The sequence below is a fragment of the Pristis pectinata genome, chromosome 5 (assembly GCF_009764475.1).
Source record: "Pristis pectinata isolate sPriPec2 chromosome 5, sPriPec2.1.pri, whole genome shotgun sequence".
Classification (NCBI taxonomy): domain Eukaryota; kingdom Metazoa; phylum Chordata; class Chondrichthyes; order Rhinopristiformes; family Pristidae; genus Pristis; species Pristis pectinata.
Window position 1 is genome coordinate 78,432,556 of NC_067409.1, and position 17,614 is coordinate 78,450,169.

Sequence of the window (17,614 nt, forward strand, 5' to 3'; positions counted from 1 at the left end):
AGATGTGGAGGTTAGGAGCTGTGGGCATGCTACATTGGCGCCGGAAGAGTGGTGACGCTTGCGGGCTGACCCCATTCTCAGTAACGCAAAAAGACGCATTTCACTGTGTGTTTTGATGTACATGTGACTAATAAATAAATATCTTATCTTATTTAGTGAAATTCCAAGACTACTGTGATAGGTTGTCTTCAGATCAATAGTCCAATAAATTAAACACCATGCTACCATTTCCCAGTCTCTACAATATATCCAGAAGTGTGGTCGCCCTTGAGCCACTCCAACCACATCTTGTCACAATGTCACACAAAAAGCAAGGTCATGGAGAACCCAAATGCAGAACACCGGTCCGAGACTGGAGTCGGGATGCTTCCTCGGAACTGAATGCAGAATGGTGAACAGAAGGAATCTTGCCTTGGGGCTCTGAGACTGAGTCCCAACACGGAAACAGGGTTTTCTAGGAGAAACAGCGTTTTCTAGGAGAAACAGCGAAACCGGGACTGCTCCGGAGTTGATGGCTCTAAGCAGCCGGGAGACGAAGTATACCCAGAGATAGGCCAATAATCTGGCAACCAGTGTTTGTGAAACCAGGGTTCTTATACTAGTCTCCTGATGCAATTCAGGTGTGTGCATTAGGCAAATAGTAGTGCATGGAAGCCATGTGCTGCACAACAAGGCGCCATCAATGGGGATAAGGGGCAGAATTGAGAACCAGCACACGGAACCATGACAGTACCCTCAACGGGAGCCTCCAGGCGACCCACCGGGCTTGTCCGGATGGCTCTGATGGAATTCATGAATGAGAGAAGGGTCCAAAATGAAGCAGCAAGGAACCCAGGAACGTTCCTCTGGATCCAGTCGACCAAGTATTGCAGACCCCTGCCCCAGCAGCGCACATCCAGTAAACGTCGGACGGTGTACGTGGATGGTCGTCAACGATCTGTGGGCACAGAGGGGGCTCGGCCGGATGGCACAACGGACTGCTAGCTACCAGCTTCACCTGGGACACATGGACAGTTGCATGTATCCTCAGAGCTGTAGGCAATTTGAGCCGGACCACTGTGGGATTGCCAATCCGCTCAATCTCAAAAGGTCCCAAGAAGCGAGGGGCGAGTTTCTTGGGCTCATCTTTGAGGGGGATGTCCCTAGCCGAGAGCCAAACCTCCCGCCCAGGCTGGTATTCTGGAGCAGGAACCCGACAGCGATCAGCAATTCTCCGGTTGCGGTCGGTGGTACAGAGCAGGGCCGCGCATGTGTCATCCCAGACCTTGAGGCAATGGCAGAGATGGTCCTGAACTGAGGGCACAGCGATGTCCTCTTCATGGATGGAGAACAGAGGGGATTGGTAACCGAGCGAGCATTTGAAGGGGGATCTTCCAGTGGCAGTGCAGACCAGAGAGTTTTGGGCATACTCAACCCAAGTGAGGTGGGTACTCCATGTGGACGGGTTGTTCATCATTATGCAGTGCAGTGCTTCTTCCAAATCTTGATTCACCCATTCCGTTTGGCCACTTGTCTGTGGATGGAAACCAGACAATAGGTTTACAGACATTCCAAGGGCCTGACAGAAAGACCTCCATACTGCAGAGATGAACTGGGGACCCCGGTCGGAAATAATGTCTGCAGCAATTCTGTGGAGGTGGAAGACGTGTTGGATGACCAGGTCGGCTGTCTCCTGAGCTGTAGGGAGTTTGGGAAGGGCCACAAAATGCATGCTTTGGAGAATCGGTCCACTATGGTGAGGACAGCTGTGTTCCCGTGAGAAGGGGGTAGTCCTGTGACAAAATCCAGGGCGATATGGGACCACGGACGGCTAGATACGGTTAAGGGACGAAGCAGTCTAGCTGGTGGTCGGTGGGAGGCTTTTCCATGGGCACAGACAAAACAGGCAGAAACAAAGGAACAGGTATCAGCATGCATGGAGGGCCACCAGGAGTCTGTTGGTGGCGCTCGATGGACTAAGTCATAACTTGGCTTTGGTCCAGGCACTTTTCAATCTATTATTTACCACCCTTTAATAAATCTTTTACAATACTGGCACAAGTTTAATCTTGATTTTTAACTGTGAAAATGACCACCAGATCTAAAGCCTCTGCTAATGGTAAAGGTAGTGGAGACCAACCTACTTTGGAAGTTATTTCTAACCTGGACAGAAAGTTTGATCGGAGCTTTGCCGAATTGAAGTCTATTTTAAAAGACTTTGAAGAAAAACAAAATACTCTTATCCAGGAGAATGCCAAAGAAAGGTAATTAATTGCTGAACTCGACCAAGCTGGTAAAGAGAGAGATGCCAAACTCCACTCACTTGAAAAAGCCTTAATTACAACCAAGCAAAACCTGGAAAGGCAACAACAGAGGATTATCGACCTGGAAGGATACAGCAGGAGGAAAAATTTAAGGATCATCAATTTTCCAGAAAATATTGAGACTGGTAACCCTACGGAATTCTTCTCTAATCTTTTGGTTGATGTTTTTGGTTCCGAAATGTTCCGTCTTCAGCCCATTTTGGATAGAGCTCACAGAGCATTAAGATCTAAACCTGCTCCGGATCAAAAACCTTGGCCAGTAATACTGAGATTCCATTTTGTCAGCGTCAAGGAACTCCTGATTCGTACCGTTCGTAGACGTGGAATGATTCAATTTAAACAATGGAAGTTTCGAATAGTTGAAGATTACACCCCAGAAGTTATGAAAGAAAGGCTGACCTACAAACCAATTATGGCTCGTCTTTATCAAAGCAATTATCATCCTGCATTATTATTCCCAGCAAGGCTGCGAATTACACTGCCTGATAAATCTCGTAAATGTTTTAAATCTACTTAAGAAGCCGAGAATTTTCTTTTAAATTAGCTTTTAATTTTAGAAGCTAAGAAATTGCGTAAGAGACACAGTGTTTTTTCCTTTGATTTACTACCTACTTGTTTTATTATCTAATTAATTTTTAGATTTAAACCTTTCTTTTTCTTCTTTTAATATCTTTAATGTTTTGTTTTAATAACAATTAAGAATTTAACAAAATGACTGATCATTTGCTTTTTTTCCGAAATAATTATTAAACTGTATTTTTTAACTGTCGGCTGTTAATGCCCTTTGGCTCTGTTTCAATCTCACAACTATGTTGTGAGTTCGTTATCTCTGTTTGTATTATGTTGTTCATTTTTAGACAAAACATGGGTGGTTTATATATTTTTTCAATTTGGACTACAGCCACCAATAGAACAGGGGTTAGTTCAATTAGAGGGTAGCTTACTGGCTGCCTATTGGCCAGTTTTCGGGCTGTTGGGGTAGGGGGGTGGGGTTGTTTTTACTTTCTTTTTCTTCTGGGCTAAACTACAAATGTTTCTAAATTGTCGTCACATCCGTTTCCTCTTTGAATAATCTTTTTACTTCTTCCTGTTGGTAAGACTCGGAAATATCAAGATTAACCCTTTACATACCATATTTTTTTTAATCTGTTAAAATGGATAAGACTATTAATTTTATTTCATGGAATGTTAACGGCTTAAATAATCCACTTAAGCGCAAGAAAATTTTTGAAGTTTTTCATAGATTAAATGCTCAGATTATTTTCGTTCAAGAGACTCACATCAGGAAGAAAGATAATCAACGCTTTTTTTAGATTTTGGAGGGGTCAAAAGTTCCATTCGAATTCACAAGCAAAGGTGAAAGGAGTTTCTATTTTTATAGACTCCTTAATTTCGTTTGTTCATCATGAGACAATATCAGACCCAAATGGTAGATTTTTATCAATTACTGGTCTGCTTCATAATAAAAAAGTTGTTATGGTTAATGTTTATGCACCCAATGTAGATCTGAATTTTTTAAACATCTATTTGCATTTTTTCCTAATTTAAATGAATACACTCTGATTATGGGTGGAGATTTTAACTGTTGTCTAAACCCTTCCATGGATAGATCTGTGTCAAATCCTGCACTTACAAACAAATCCGCTGTCTTTATTAATTCCTTTTTAGTTGAATCTGGAATTTTAGATGTTTGGAGATTTCTACACCCATATGTAAAGAATTTTCATTCTTTTCTCATGTTTACCATAACTGCTTGAGGATTGATTATTTTTTTATTGATGCTAGATTAGCTCCACTTACTATGGACTGTAAATACGATGCAATTGCCATTTCTGATCACGCACCATTGACTTTGTCAATTAAATTACCAGATGTATCCTTTGATGTCAGACAATGGCGATTTAGTCCTTCTCTATTACAAGACTCAGATTTCGTCCAATTTATCAAAGAACAGATTTCATTTTTAACTAATCTTACTGTAAAAATTTCCATTGGGATAATATGGGATACTTTTAAAGCATATATCCGTGGTCAAGTTATTTCATATTCCACTGGTTTGAAAAAACGAACTAATAATGAAATACGTATATTGGTTGACAAGATTAAAGAAATCGATAAAAATATTCTGATACTCCGAATCTGGAGCTTTTTAAAAAGAGAACAGAACTCCAATTACAACATAGTTTATTATTAACATCTTCAATTGAAAATCTACTACTTAAAAACAAAAGTCAATTTTATATACATGGTGACAAATCCAGTAAATTATTGGCCAACCAATTGAAAGCTACTTTATCTAAACGTCAGATTAATAAAATACGTAAATCAGATGATACCTACACGATAGATCCTGCTCAAATCAACAAATCCTTTCAAGAATTTTATTCTTCTTTATACCAATCAGAATCCCCTGAGGATCCTACATTAATGTATGAAATTTTAAGAGATCTGAAGATTCCCCAACTATCTTTAAATGAACGCTCTACATTAAATGCTCCCATCTCGGAGGAAGAAATAAAGAAAGTAATATTTTCAATGAACTCGGGTAAAGCACCCAGCCCTGACGGATATACAGCTGAATTTTTAAATCCTTTTCTGATATTCTTGTTCCCTGGTTAGCCAAAATTTTTAAAGATGCCCTATCAGTGGGTAAACTACCACAATCTTTCTATGAAGCAACTATTTCTTTAATTCTTAAAAAGGATAAAGATCCCACTGATTGTGCATCTTATAGACCTATTTCTTTATTAAATGTAGATTCAAAAATATTTTCCAAAATATTGGCCTTTAGACTGGAAAAGGTTCTCCCACAAATTATCTCTGAAGACCAGACAGGATTTATTCAGAATCGTTATTTACATTTTAATATCAGGAGATTAATGAATATTATATATACCCCTTCATCCCAAATTCCAGAATGTGTTGTTTCACTAGATGCCGAAAAGGCATTTGACAGAGTCGAATGGGAATGTCTATTCACTACACTTCAAAAATTTAATTTTAGCCCTAAATTTATATCTGCGATTAAGATGATTTATTATACACCTATGGCTTCAATACTTACTAATAATCAAAGTGTAGCGACTCACCGTCCGAGCAAGCAAAACGGCTCGGCAGTCGGGTCGCGTGTCGTTGAAGCGGTGAGGCCCAAGATGGCGGTAGGCCTTCATCTTCCCCGAGCGACAGGGAGAACCCGCGCACGGGAAAGGTTTGGTGATGTGGCGTATACGTCATTGCCATTTTGAGTGGGCGGGAACAGGCTCTCTTAAAAGGCCTGCGCAAGGCAGGAAAATAAACCAGTTCTGTTCTGAAACTCTACGACTAGTGTCTTGTGTTCATTCCACAGTAGCAACCGCGACATTGGTGACCCCGACGGTCCAAACGGATTTTGGACCTGCACAATGGATGACAACGCAGCATCCAACGCAGTGGCGCTCAAGCTGCCCACCTTTTGGACGCTTCGTTCCAGCGTCTGGTTTCACCAGGCCGAAGTGCAATTCCACCTTCGGCGGATCACCTCCGACTCCACAAAGTACTACCATGTGGTCAGTTCTCTGGACCAGGAGACAGCCGCCCAGGTTGGTGACTTCAAAGACCTTCTAATTCGGACCTTTGGCCTCTCCCGTCGTGAGCGCGCCACCTGCCTGCTTCATCTCGATGGCCTGGGGGACAGATCTCCATCCGCCCTAATGAATGAGATGCTGGCATTGGCCAAGGGACACAAGCCCTGCCTAATGTTCGAAGAGGCCTTCCTCGAACAACTACCCGATGACCTTCACCTGCTGTTGGCCGACGCTGATTTCAGCAACCCGCGTGAGGTGGCTTCCCGGGCAGACGTCCTGTGGAAGGCCAAATGCGAGCGCGGTTTGTCCATCGGCCAAATCACCAGGCCGCGAGCCCGACGTCATGAGCCCGACGCCCGCCTAAACCAGGCCCAGCAACCGGGCGACCACACCCCAGAAACACAGACGACGACAATGGCAACCAACTGTGTTTCTACCATCAGAGGTGGGGCACGGAGGCCTGTCGATGCCGCCCACCCTGCAAGTCAGGGAAACACCAGCGCCAGCCGCCGCTAACAGCTACGGCGGCTGGCCACCGACAAAGCCTCCTATTCGTTCGGAACAAGCAGTCCGGGCAGCATTTCCTCGTCGATACTGGAGCAGAGATCAGTATTTTGCCCCCGACCGGCCGTGACACTCGTAACAGGCAACAAGGTCCGGTACTCAATGCCGCAAACGGCACAACGATACAGACTTTCGGTACCCGTGCACTTCAGTTACAATTCGGCGGCAGCCGTTTCACCTGGGCCTTCACCCTTGCCACCGTTGCCTGACCACTCCTAGGAGCCAATTTCCTTCGGGCCCACAACCTGTTAGTCGACCTGCGGGGGAAACGGCTAGTCCACTCTAGAACCTTCCAGACCTACCCCCGGGAGAAACCAGCCTACCAGCCCCGCGCTTGGACTCCATCTTCCTGTCCGGCAATGAGTTCACCAAGCTCCTAGCCGAATTCCCATCAGTTTTGGCACCTCAGTTTACAAATTCTATGCCCAAACATGGGATGCAACACCACATCATTACCACAGGGCCACCACTTCATGCCCGAGCACGACGACTACCTCCAGACAAGTTCCGCCTGGCAAAGGAAGAGTTCCGTCGCATGGAGGAGCTGGGGATTGTTCGCACATCAGACAGCCCCTGGGCCTCCCCCCTGCACATGGTCCCCAAAGCCACTGGCGGGTAGAGGCCCTGCGGCGACTATCGGAGGCTGAATGACGCCACCACCCCAGACCGCTACCCCATCCCTCACATCCAAGACTTCACAGCCAACCTACATCTTCTCCAAGGTGGACCTCGCTCGGGGATACCACCAAATCCCGGTCCACCCGGATGACATCCCCAAAACTGCGAATATCACCCCATTCGGCCTCTTCGAGTTCCTTCGAATGCCGTTCGGCCTTAAGAACGCCACGCAGATGTTCCAGCGGCTGATGGACGTGGTAGGCCGAGACCTGGACTTCATGTTCATTTACTTAGATGACATACTAATCGCCAGCCGTGACCGCCGAGAACACCTTTCCCACCTCTGCCAACTGTATTCTCGTCTGCGTGATTTCGGCCTCACGGTCAACCCAGCCAAGTGCCAATTCGGGCTTGACTCTATCGATTTCCTCAGCCACAGAATCACCAGCGACCGAGCAACACCCCTACCTGCCAAGGTGGACGCTATCCGCCATTTTGCCTGCCCCGACACGGTCAAAGGGCTACAGGAATTCCTGGGGATGGTCAACTTTTACCATCGGTTCATCCCTGCAGCAGCCCATATCCTGCGCCCTTTGTTTTCGCTGATGGCTGGTAAGGTCAAGGACATCGCCTGGAACAACGAGGCTGCGGCTGCCTTTGTTAAGGCCAAGGATGCCCTGGCAAATGCCACGATGCTTGTACACCCTAGGACAGATGTCCCAACCGGCCTCACGGTGGACGCATCCAACACCGCGGTTGGTGGGGTACTGGAACAACTAATCGAAGGCAGTTGGCAACCCTTGGCATTTTTCAGCAAGCAGCTTAGACCACCCGAACTGAAATACAGCGCTTTTGATCGGGAACTAGTGCTGTACCTGGCGGTCTGGCATTTCCAGTACTTTTTGGAAGGCAGGCCTTTCACCGCCTTCACTGACCATAAGCCTTTGTCCTTCACCTTCTCCAAAGCCTCTGATCCCTGGTCAGCTCTTCAGCAGAGACATGTATCCTACATTTCCGAATTCACAACGGATGTCCAACATGTCTCCGGGAAGGACAATGTCGTTGCTGATGCACTTTCCAGACCAACCATCCAAAGCCTGCCATGGGTATCGACTACAAGGCCCTGGCTGACGCACAGCAGGCCGACGATGAACTGCCCAGCTACAAAACCGCAATCTCGGGCCTGCAGCTCCAGGATTTCTTAGTTGGTCCAGGTCAGCAGACCCTCCTTTGCGACATCACAACAGGTCAACCCCGCCCTATAGTTCCTGCAGCCTAGCGGAAACGCGTTTTTGATTCGATACATGGGTTGGCACACCCATCCATCAGATCAACTGTCCGGCTGGTCGCCAGCAAGTTCATCTGGCATGGCCTGCGCAAACAGGTCAGGGAGTGGGCCAGGACTTGTCAGCACTGCCAGACATCAAAAATCCAACAACACACCAAGGTCCCGCCACAGCAGTTCGAGCCTACCCGTAGAAGGTTCGACCACATCCACGTCGACCTCGTAGGCCCTCTGCCGGTTTCAAGAGGGGCCCGGTACCTGCTTATCATCATTGACCAGTTCACAAGGTGGCCAGAGGCAACACCTCTATCTGACATCACGACTGATTCCTGTGCCCGGGCACTGCTCACAACTTGGATCTCACGTTTTGGTGTTCCAGCCCACATCACTTCAGACAGAGGCGCCCAATTTACCTCCAGCCTCTGGCCCGCATTAGCAAACATGCTGGGGACGCAGCTGCACACCACCACGGCCTACCACCCTCAATTAAACGGGTTAGTGGAACGTTTCCACCGCCATCTGAAATCCGCCCTGATGGCCCGCCTGCAGAGTCCTAACTGGGTCGACGAACTGCCTTGGGTCCTGCTCGGCATACGCATTGCCCCCAAAGAAGACCTCCACGCTTTGTCAGCTGAACTCGTGTACGGAGCGCCCCTGGTCGTCCCAGGGGATTTCATACCCTCCCTTCGGGACCAAGGGGAACAACCCACGGCAGTCCTGCAAAGACTGCGCGAGAGGCTCGACAACTTGGCCCAGATTCCCACCTCACAGCACGGTCAAGCCCCGTCCTGTGAGCCCAAAGAACTACGAGACTGTAGGTTTGTTTTCGTTCGCAGGGGCACACCTTGGGCACCGTTGCAACAACCATATGAGGGGCCGTTCCAAGTCATCAGGAATAATGGGTCCACCTTTATTTTGGACATTGGGGGCAAAGAGCAGGTCTTCACGACGGACCACCTCAAACCGGCCCATTTAGATCTACAACAACCAGTCAAGGTTCCAGCACCGCGACGCAGGGGCCGACCTCCTAAGCAGCGGCTAACACAGCCCACGGACCTTGGGGACCGTATCGCCGGTTCTGGGGTGGCGTTGTGTAGCAACTCACTGTCCGAGCAAGCGAACCGGCTCGGCGGTCGGGTGGCACGTCGTTGAAGCGGCGAGGCCCAAGATGGCGGTGGGACTTCGTCTTCCCCGAGCAACAGGGAGAACCCACGCACGGGAAAGGTTTGATGATGTGGCATATACGTCATTGCCGTTTTGAGTGGGCGGGAACAGGCTCTCTTAAAAGGCCTGCGCAAGGCGGGAAAATAAACCAGTTCTGTTCTGAAACTCTACGACTATTGTCTTGTGTTCGTTCTGCAGTAGCAACCGCTACAAAAGATCTCCTTTGTTTAGGCTTTTTCGAGGTACTAGGCAAAGTTGCCCATTAAGCCCTTTATTATTTGATATTGCTTTAGAACCCTTGGCTATTGTACTTCGGGACTCTTCAAATGTATGTGGCATTACTCGCGGACAGATGACTCATAAGATATCTCTCTACGCAGATGATCTGTTACTTTATATTTCTAATCCGGACGAATCTATCCCTGTAGTACTATCACTACTAGATCCGTTTAGTGTTTTTTCTGGCTATAGATTAAATCTTAATAAGAGCGAACTTTTTCCATTGAATATGCAAACCCCAATTTATAGCCAATTACCTTTTAGATTGGTAACTGACTATTTTATATATTTAGGTGTTAAAATTACCAAGGAGCATAAGGACTTATTTAAAGCTAATCTATTGTCTTTAATTGACCATGTTAAACAATTATTTACTAAGTGGTCTCCACTGTCTTTATCATTGGTAGGCCGAATTAATGTGATTAAGGTGAATATTTTACCAAAATTTTTATATTTATTTCAAGCGATTTCAACTTTTGTCCCAAAATCTTTTTTTGACACTATTGATTCTAAAATTCTTTCATATATTTGGCAGAATAAAAACCCAAGGTTAAGTAAGAAATATTTACAAAAACTAAAAACGGATGGTGGTTTGGCCTTGCCTAACTTTAGATTATATTAATATCAGATACTTAATCTTTTGGATACAAGATTTTGATATAATTCAATGCCCCAAATGGGTATGCCTTGAGCACCAATCAGTTCTTGGATTTTCATTAGTTTCTACTTTAGGTGCTTCACTCCCTTCTGCACTTACCAAATTAAGTAAGCATACAACTAACCCAATTGTTAAACATACAATACGAATATGGTTTCAATTTTGTAAATTTTTTGGATTGAATAAATTTAATTTGTCAACTCCCATTCAATTTAATTTTTTCTTTCATCCATCCAGAGCTGACTCAGCTTTTTCCATATGGAAAAGGAAGGGAATAGTATGTTTTCGTGATCTATTTATTGATAACTGTTTTTCATCTTTTGAACAATTGTCTAATAAATATAATTTGCCTAGATCACACTTTTTTCGATATTTGCAGATTAGAAATTTTTTAGAAACTACTATACCCTCTTTTCCGACACCTTTCAAAATTGAAACTACAGAAAAAATTTTAGGTCTTAGTCCTTATTAGAAGAGCTTGATAGCAATAATTTATGATTTAATTATGAAAATACGTCTAGAATCATTAGACAAAATTAAGAATGAATGGGAAGGCGAACTCCAGACATCTATACCTATAGAGACTTGGAAGAAAATTCTTCATTTAGTTAATACATCTTCAATGTGTGCCAGACACTCATTAATTCAGTTTAAGGTAGTCCACAGGACCCATATGTCCAAAGATAAGTTAGCTCGTTTTTATAACCATATAAATCCTATATGTGATAGATGTAAATCGAATGTGGCTTCTTTGACACATACGTTTTGGTCCCGTCCTCTTTTGGAAAAATATTGGAAAGACATTTTTAACATTATTTCAAACGTACTGAAGATTGATTTACAACCTCACCCTATCACTGCAATTTTTGGATTACCAAGGATAGAGTCTGGCCATTTATCTGCTTCCGCTAACCATATGATTGCTTTCGTTACATTAATGGCCAAACAATCCATTTTGCTTAAATGGAAGGATCCAATACCCCCTACTACTTTTCAATGGTTTTTTCAAACTATATCATGTTTAAACTTGGAAAAAATTAGGAGTGGTATGTTGATCCTTCGCTTAAATTTGAAGATATTTTGAGTCCATTTATTCAATATTTTCACATGATGTAGATCCCTTTTCAATAACTTTCCAACTTGGAGGAACGGAGTTGACGACATATTGCTCTGTTTCTACTGAGAAATTTTAGCCCAGTTTTTTTTTCTTTTTTCTGTTGTTTGTTTTTTTTGAAATTTTATTTTGTTTAGTTTAGTTTATATTGTTTACAATTTTTCTTATTGATTTGGGTTTTTTTAAATTTATATAATAAATCTTTTTCTTTCCTTTCTTTTATCTGAGATCATTGGATCTACAGATTTTTTTTTATATTTTATTGTTCTTTATGATTATCTATGCTATGATTGTTATCCTGATCTCTTTGTATTACATGTATAAATATTGATGCTATATATCAATCTGTATTAATTTGAAAACTAATAAAAAGATTGAAAAAGAAAGAAAGAAAGAAAGAAAGAAAGAAAGGAGGGCCACCAGAAGTGTTTCTTCAGGAGGAAAAGCGTCCTGTCAGTCCCCAGGTGGCAGGTGAAACGAGAAGAAAGTCCCCACTGAAGAACCTGAGACCGCACGGACTCAGGTACAAAAAGGCAGTTGGGTGGTGTGTTACCTGGGTCAGGTTGGGTCTGTTGGGCTTGCTTGACTATGGCCTCGATCTCCCAGGTGAGGGCCGCCATCACACAGGACTGGGGAACAATGGTCTCGGGGTTAGGATGGTCCTCCTCGGTAGTGTATTGCCGGGAGAGAGCATTGGTCTTCTTGTTCTTGGACCCAGGATGATAGGTTAATGTAAACCTGAACCTGCCAAAGAATAAGGCCCACCGGGCTTGGCGGGAATTCAGGCGTTTAGCGGTTTGTATATATTCCAGGTTCTTGTGGTCTGTCCAAACGATAAACGGATGCTCCGCTCCCTCTAGCCAGTGCCTCCACTCCTCTAAAGCAAGCTTGACCGCCAGTAACTCCTGGTTCCCTACGTCGTAGTTACGTTCAGAGGCGGACAACCAGCGAGGAAAAAAAAGCACAAGGGTGCAGTTTCTGATCCGGACCTAAGCATTGTGAGAGGACCACTGTCACCCCGGAGTTGGAGGCATCGACCTCCACAATGAATTGACTGGAGGGGTCTGGTTGGAACAGGATGGGGGAGGACGTGAAGCGTTTCTTCAGCTTCAAGAATGCTGAGTCAGCTCCGGGGTTCCAAAGAAAAGGGGTCGTAGGTGAAGTGAGTTGAGTAAGGGGTGCCGCCACCCGACTATAATTCTTAATGAAACAGCAATAGAAATTTGCAAACCCCAGAAACCATTGGAGTTGTTTGCGTGTCATGGGTCGAGGCCACTCCGCCACCACCTGGATCTCCTCTCACTCATCCGCTCTCAATGATATATCCTAAGAAGCTGACGGAGGGGACATGGAATTCACATTTCTCAGCCTTGATGAAGAGCTTGTTTTCCCAAAGCCTCTGGAGGACCTGACGGACATACTGGGTGTGTTCCTGGAGACTACTGGAGAAGATGACGATGTCATCCAGACAGACAAACACAAATCGATTTATGAGGTCTTGTAGGACATCATTGACCAGAGCTTGGAAAATAGCAGGAGCATTGGTGAGGCCAAATGGCATTACCAGGTATTCGAAGTGGCCGAGAGGGGTTTTAAATGCTGCTTTCCACCTGTCTCCCTCCCTTATTCTGACTAGATGGTAAGCACTTCGTAGATCTAATTTAGAGAATATGGTGGCCCCGTGAAGTAGTTCAAAAGCAGAATTGATGAGAGGCTGTGGGTATTTGTTCTTGACAGTTATGTTACTTAGGCCCCGGTAGCCGATGCATGGATGCAGTGAACCGTCCTTCTTCCCCTCAAAAAAGAACCCTGCGCCTACCGGGGAGAATGAGGGACAAATAATACCTGCCGTGAGAGATTCGTTGACATAGCCCGCCATTGCTTCCCTCTCTAGTCGGGACGAGTTATATAACCGACTGGTAGATAGTGGAGCTCCAGGGAGAATGTCGATCGCGCAATCGTACGGCCAGTGTGGAGGCAGGGAAAGAGCCCATTGTGTACTAAATACTTGCCCCAGGTCGTGATACTCTGCTGGGACCCTGGACAAGTCTGGGGTTTCGGTGGCCAACGAACTAGTGGTAGCCTTTACCGGGGAAAGGGCCGACTGGAGACAAGTGCAGTGGCAGAATGGACTCCAACTGGCTATCCCACCCGTGGACCAATCGATTTGGGGATTGTGGCGGCTCAACCAGGGGTACCCAAGAACCATCAGAGTCTGCGGGGAGGCTATCAGGTGAAATTGGACCTGTTCCTGATCGTTTCCAGAGATAAGCAAAGACAGCAGAGGTGTACGGCGCGTGACTCAGGTCAACAGTCTTCCGTCTAGTGCCTGAACTTCTAGAGGGGTACTCAGTGGCTCCCAAGAAATCCCAGCCCGGGAAGCTACATCTTTGTCCAACAGATTTCCCTTGGCGCTGGAGTCCACCAAGGCAGAAAGGGACAGGGACTGTTGGAGGTGCCTTATGGTAGCTGGGACCAGCATCCGGTTCTGGGGGACAAAAGGGAAAGTTGTCTGGCTCACCAGGACCCCCCACTCCACTGGTGAGCCCTCCCTTTTGGCCAAGGGAACAAGTGACAAGAAAATGGCCAGGCTGGCCGCAATAGAGGCAATTCCCAGCTCTTAACCTCCGACGTCGTTCGGTGGGAGAAAGGCGGTTCCGTCCCAGCTGCATTGGTTGCTCCTCCGCAGCGTGGTGAAATCGGCCAGGTTGGGAGCGCCTCTAGGAGTGGAAGGAGCAGAAGAAGCAAAGAGGCTCAGGCTAGGAGAGGCAGGGAAGGAGGCCCATGGGGTGAACGGAGGTGTTGGACAAACTGTCCTATCTCTCTGCCGTTCCCGGAGTCGGTTGTCTAGCCTGGTGGCTAGGGAGATCAATGCATCCAGGCTGGTTGTCTCATCCCTTGCCGCCAACTCGTCCTTTATCGCGTCACCGAGGCCTTGCCAAAAAAACCCCCTGGAGAGCCTCATCATTCCACCCCAAGTTGGCCGCTAACGTCCGGAACTCCACGGAGTATTCCACGACACTGCAGGAGCCCTGACAGAGGGTGAGTAGTCGCTTGGCTGCTTCTTTACTCCTGACGGGATGGTCGAAGACCTTTCTCATTTCCGCAATGAATGTGTGAAATGAAGAGCAGGTCTCTGGCTGACTGTCCCAGATGGTGGTGGCCCATTCTAACGCACTTCCTCGCAACAGCCCCACGATAAATGTTATCTTGGATCTATCGGTGGTGTATGTGGAGGGCTGCTGCTCAAACACTAATGAGCATGGTAGCTGGAAGGACCGGTACTTTCCCAGATCCCCATTGTAGGGTTCTGGGTCAGGTACATGCAGTTCCTTGGGTGGTCGGGTCGTTGAACTGTAGGGTGATGCTATTACGGATTGTCCAGGCTGGTCAGACGAAGTTCTCAGAGCAGAAGAGGTAAGAAGAGCAGAGACTCGGCTGACCTGTTCGCTGACCTGCCCAACATTCACTGCTAGGGTACAGAAGTTTTCCATAACCTCCTGGAGCTGCTAGTCATGTCGGCCCAGGAGTGAACCCTGGCTGGTGAGGGCTTCTTGCAAGGGATTCATGTCTGCTGGGTTCGTGGTGGCCAGATTATTCTGTCACAATGTCACACGAAGAGCAAGATCACAGAGAACTCAAATGTGGAACACCGGTCCGAGACTGGAGTCGGGATGCTTCCTCAGAACTGAACGCAGAACGGCAAACAGAAGGAATCTTGTCTCGGGGCTCTGAGATGGAGTCCCGACACGGAAACAGGGTTTTCTAGGAGAAACAGTGAAACCGGGACTGCTCTAGAGTTGACAGCTCTAAGCAGCCGGGAGACGAAGTATACCCAGAGATAGACCAATAATCTGGCAACCAGTGTTTCTGAAAACAGGGTTCTTATACTAGTCTCCCGATGGAACTCCAGTGTGCGTCATTAGGCAAATAGTAGTGCATGGAAACCATGTGCCGCACAACAAGGCACCATCAATGGAGATAAGGAGCAGAATCGAGAACCAGCACTCGGAACCATGACATATCTTCCTGTTGTTCCCCAATAGCTTTTCCCTCTGCTGTGGCCGTACATCCCTCCAGGACCATGAAGGCTCCATCAGCATCTCCAAAATGAGGGGAAACTGTCCAGATTCTTTTCTGGAACTTTCTTCTCTTTGGCTTCCAACTCTAAGTTCTTTGAAATTTCTTCTTCAAATTGTTCATTTAAATACCAGAGGCTGTAATCGTATTATGTGGAGTGTTAGAGATTATTCTGGAGATTTGGAATTATGTGAATAGCAGGCATTAATTAAAATGAGAACCAGTCTTCAAAAAAACCTGTTCAAAATTCAACTTCCACTGATGCTTAAAGGCCATCAAAACCAAACATTGGGTGTGGGCAGTGTAGGCAGTGAAGATGGTTATCAGAAAGTACAGAGTTCAGCTGGGTAAGTGGGCGGAGGAATGGCAAATGGGGTTTAATTCAGATAAGTGCAAGGTGTTGCATTTTGGGAGGACAAATCAGGGTAGGACAGGAAAAGAAAAGCTTACAAAAGGTACAGAGAGCTAGGTAATGTTAGAGATCTGGAAGAGTATAAGGCTAATAGGAAGGAGCTTAGGAAGGAAATTAGGAGAGCCAGAGGGGGACATGAGAAGGCCTTGGTGGGCAGGATTAAGGAAAATCCCAAGGCATTCTACAAGTATGTGAAGAGCAAGAGGATAGGATGCGAAAGAATAGGGCCTATCAAGTGCAGCAGTGGGAAAGTGTGTATGGATCTGGAGAAATAGCGGAAGTAATGAATACTTTACATCAGTATTCACTACGGAAAAAGATCTGAGTGATTGTAGTTAGGACTTGCAGCAGGCTGAAAAGCTTGAGCATGTAGATATTAGGAAAGAGGAGGTGCTGGAACTTTTGGAAAGCGTCAAGTTGGATAAGTCGCTGGGACCGGATGAGATGTACACCAGGCTGCTGTGGGATGCGAGGGAGGAGATTGCGGAGCCTCTGACGATGATCTTTGCATCATCGATGGAGAAGGGAGAGGTTCCAGAAGATTGGAGGGTTGCGGATTTTGTTCCCTTATTCAAGAAAGGGAGTAGAGATAGCCCAGGAAATTATAGACCAGTGAGTCTTACCTCAGTGGTTGGTAAACTGATGGAGAAGATCCTGAGAGACAGGATTTATGAACATTTGGAGAGGTATAATATGATTAGGAATAGTAAGCATGGCTTTGTCAAGGGCAGGTCCTGCCTTACAAGCCTGATTGAATTTTTTGAGGATGTGACTAAACACATCGATGAAGGGAGAGTAGTAGATGTAGTGTATATGGATTTCAGCAAGGCATTTGATAAGGTACCTCATGCAAGGCTTATTGAGAAAGTAAGGAGGCATGGGATCCAAGGGGACATTGCAATGTGGATCCAGAACTGGCTGGCCCACAGAAGGCAAAGAGTGGTTGTTGAAGGGTCGTATTCTGCATGGAGGTCGGTGACCAGTGGTGTACCTCAACGATCTGTTCTGGGACCCTTACTCTTTGTAAACGACCTGGATGAGGAAGTGGAGGGATGGGTTAGTAAGTTTGTGGATGACACAAAGGTTGGATGTGTTGTGGATAGTATAGAAGGCTGTCAGAGGTTACAGCGGGACATAAATAGGATGCAAAGTTGGGCTGAGAAGTGGCAGATGCAGTTCAACCCAGATAAGTGTGAAGTGGTTCATTTTGGTAGGTCAAATATGATGGCAGAGTACAGTATTAATGGTAGGACTCTTGGCAGTGTGGAGGATCAAAAGGATCTTGGGATGCGAGTCCATAGGACGCTCAAAGCAGCTGCACAGGTTGACTCTGTGGTTAAGAAGGCATATGGTGTATTGCCCTTCATCAATCAGGGAATTTGATTTAGGAGCCGAGAGGTATTGTTGCAGCTATATAGGACCCTGGTCAGACCCCACTTACAGTACTCTGCTCAGTTCTGGTCACCTCACTACAGGAAGGATGTGGAAGCCATAGAAAGGGTGCAGAGGAGATTTACAAGGATGCTGCCTGGATTGCGGGGCATGTCTTATGGAAACAGGTTGAGGGAACTCGG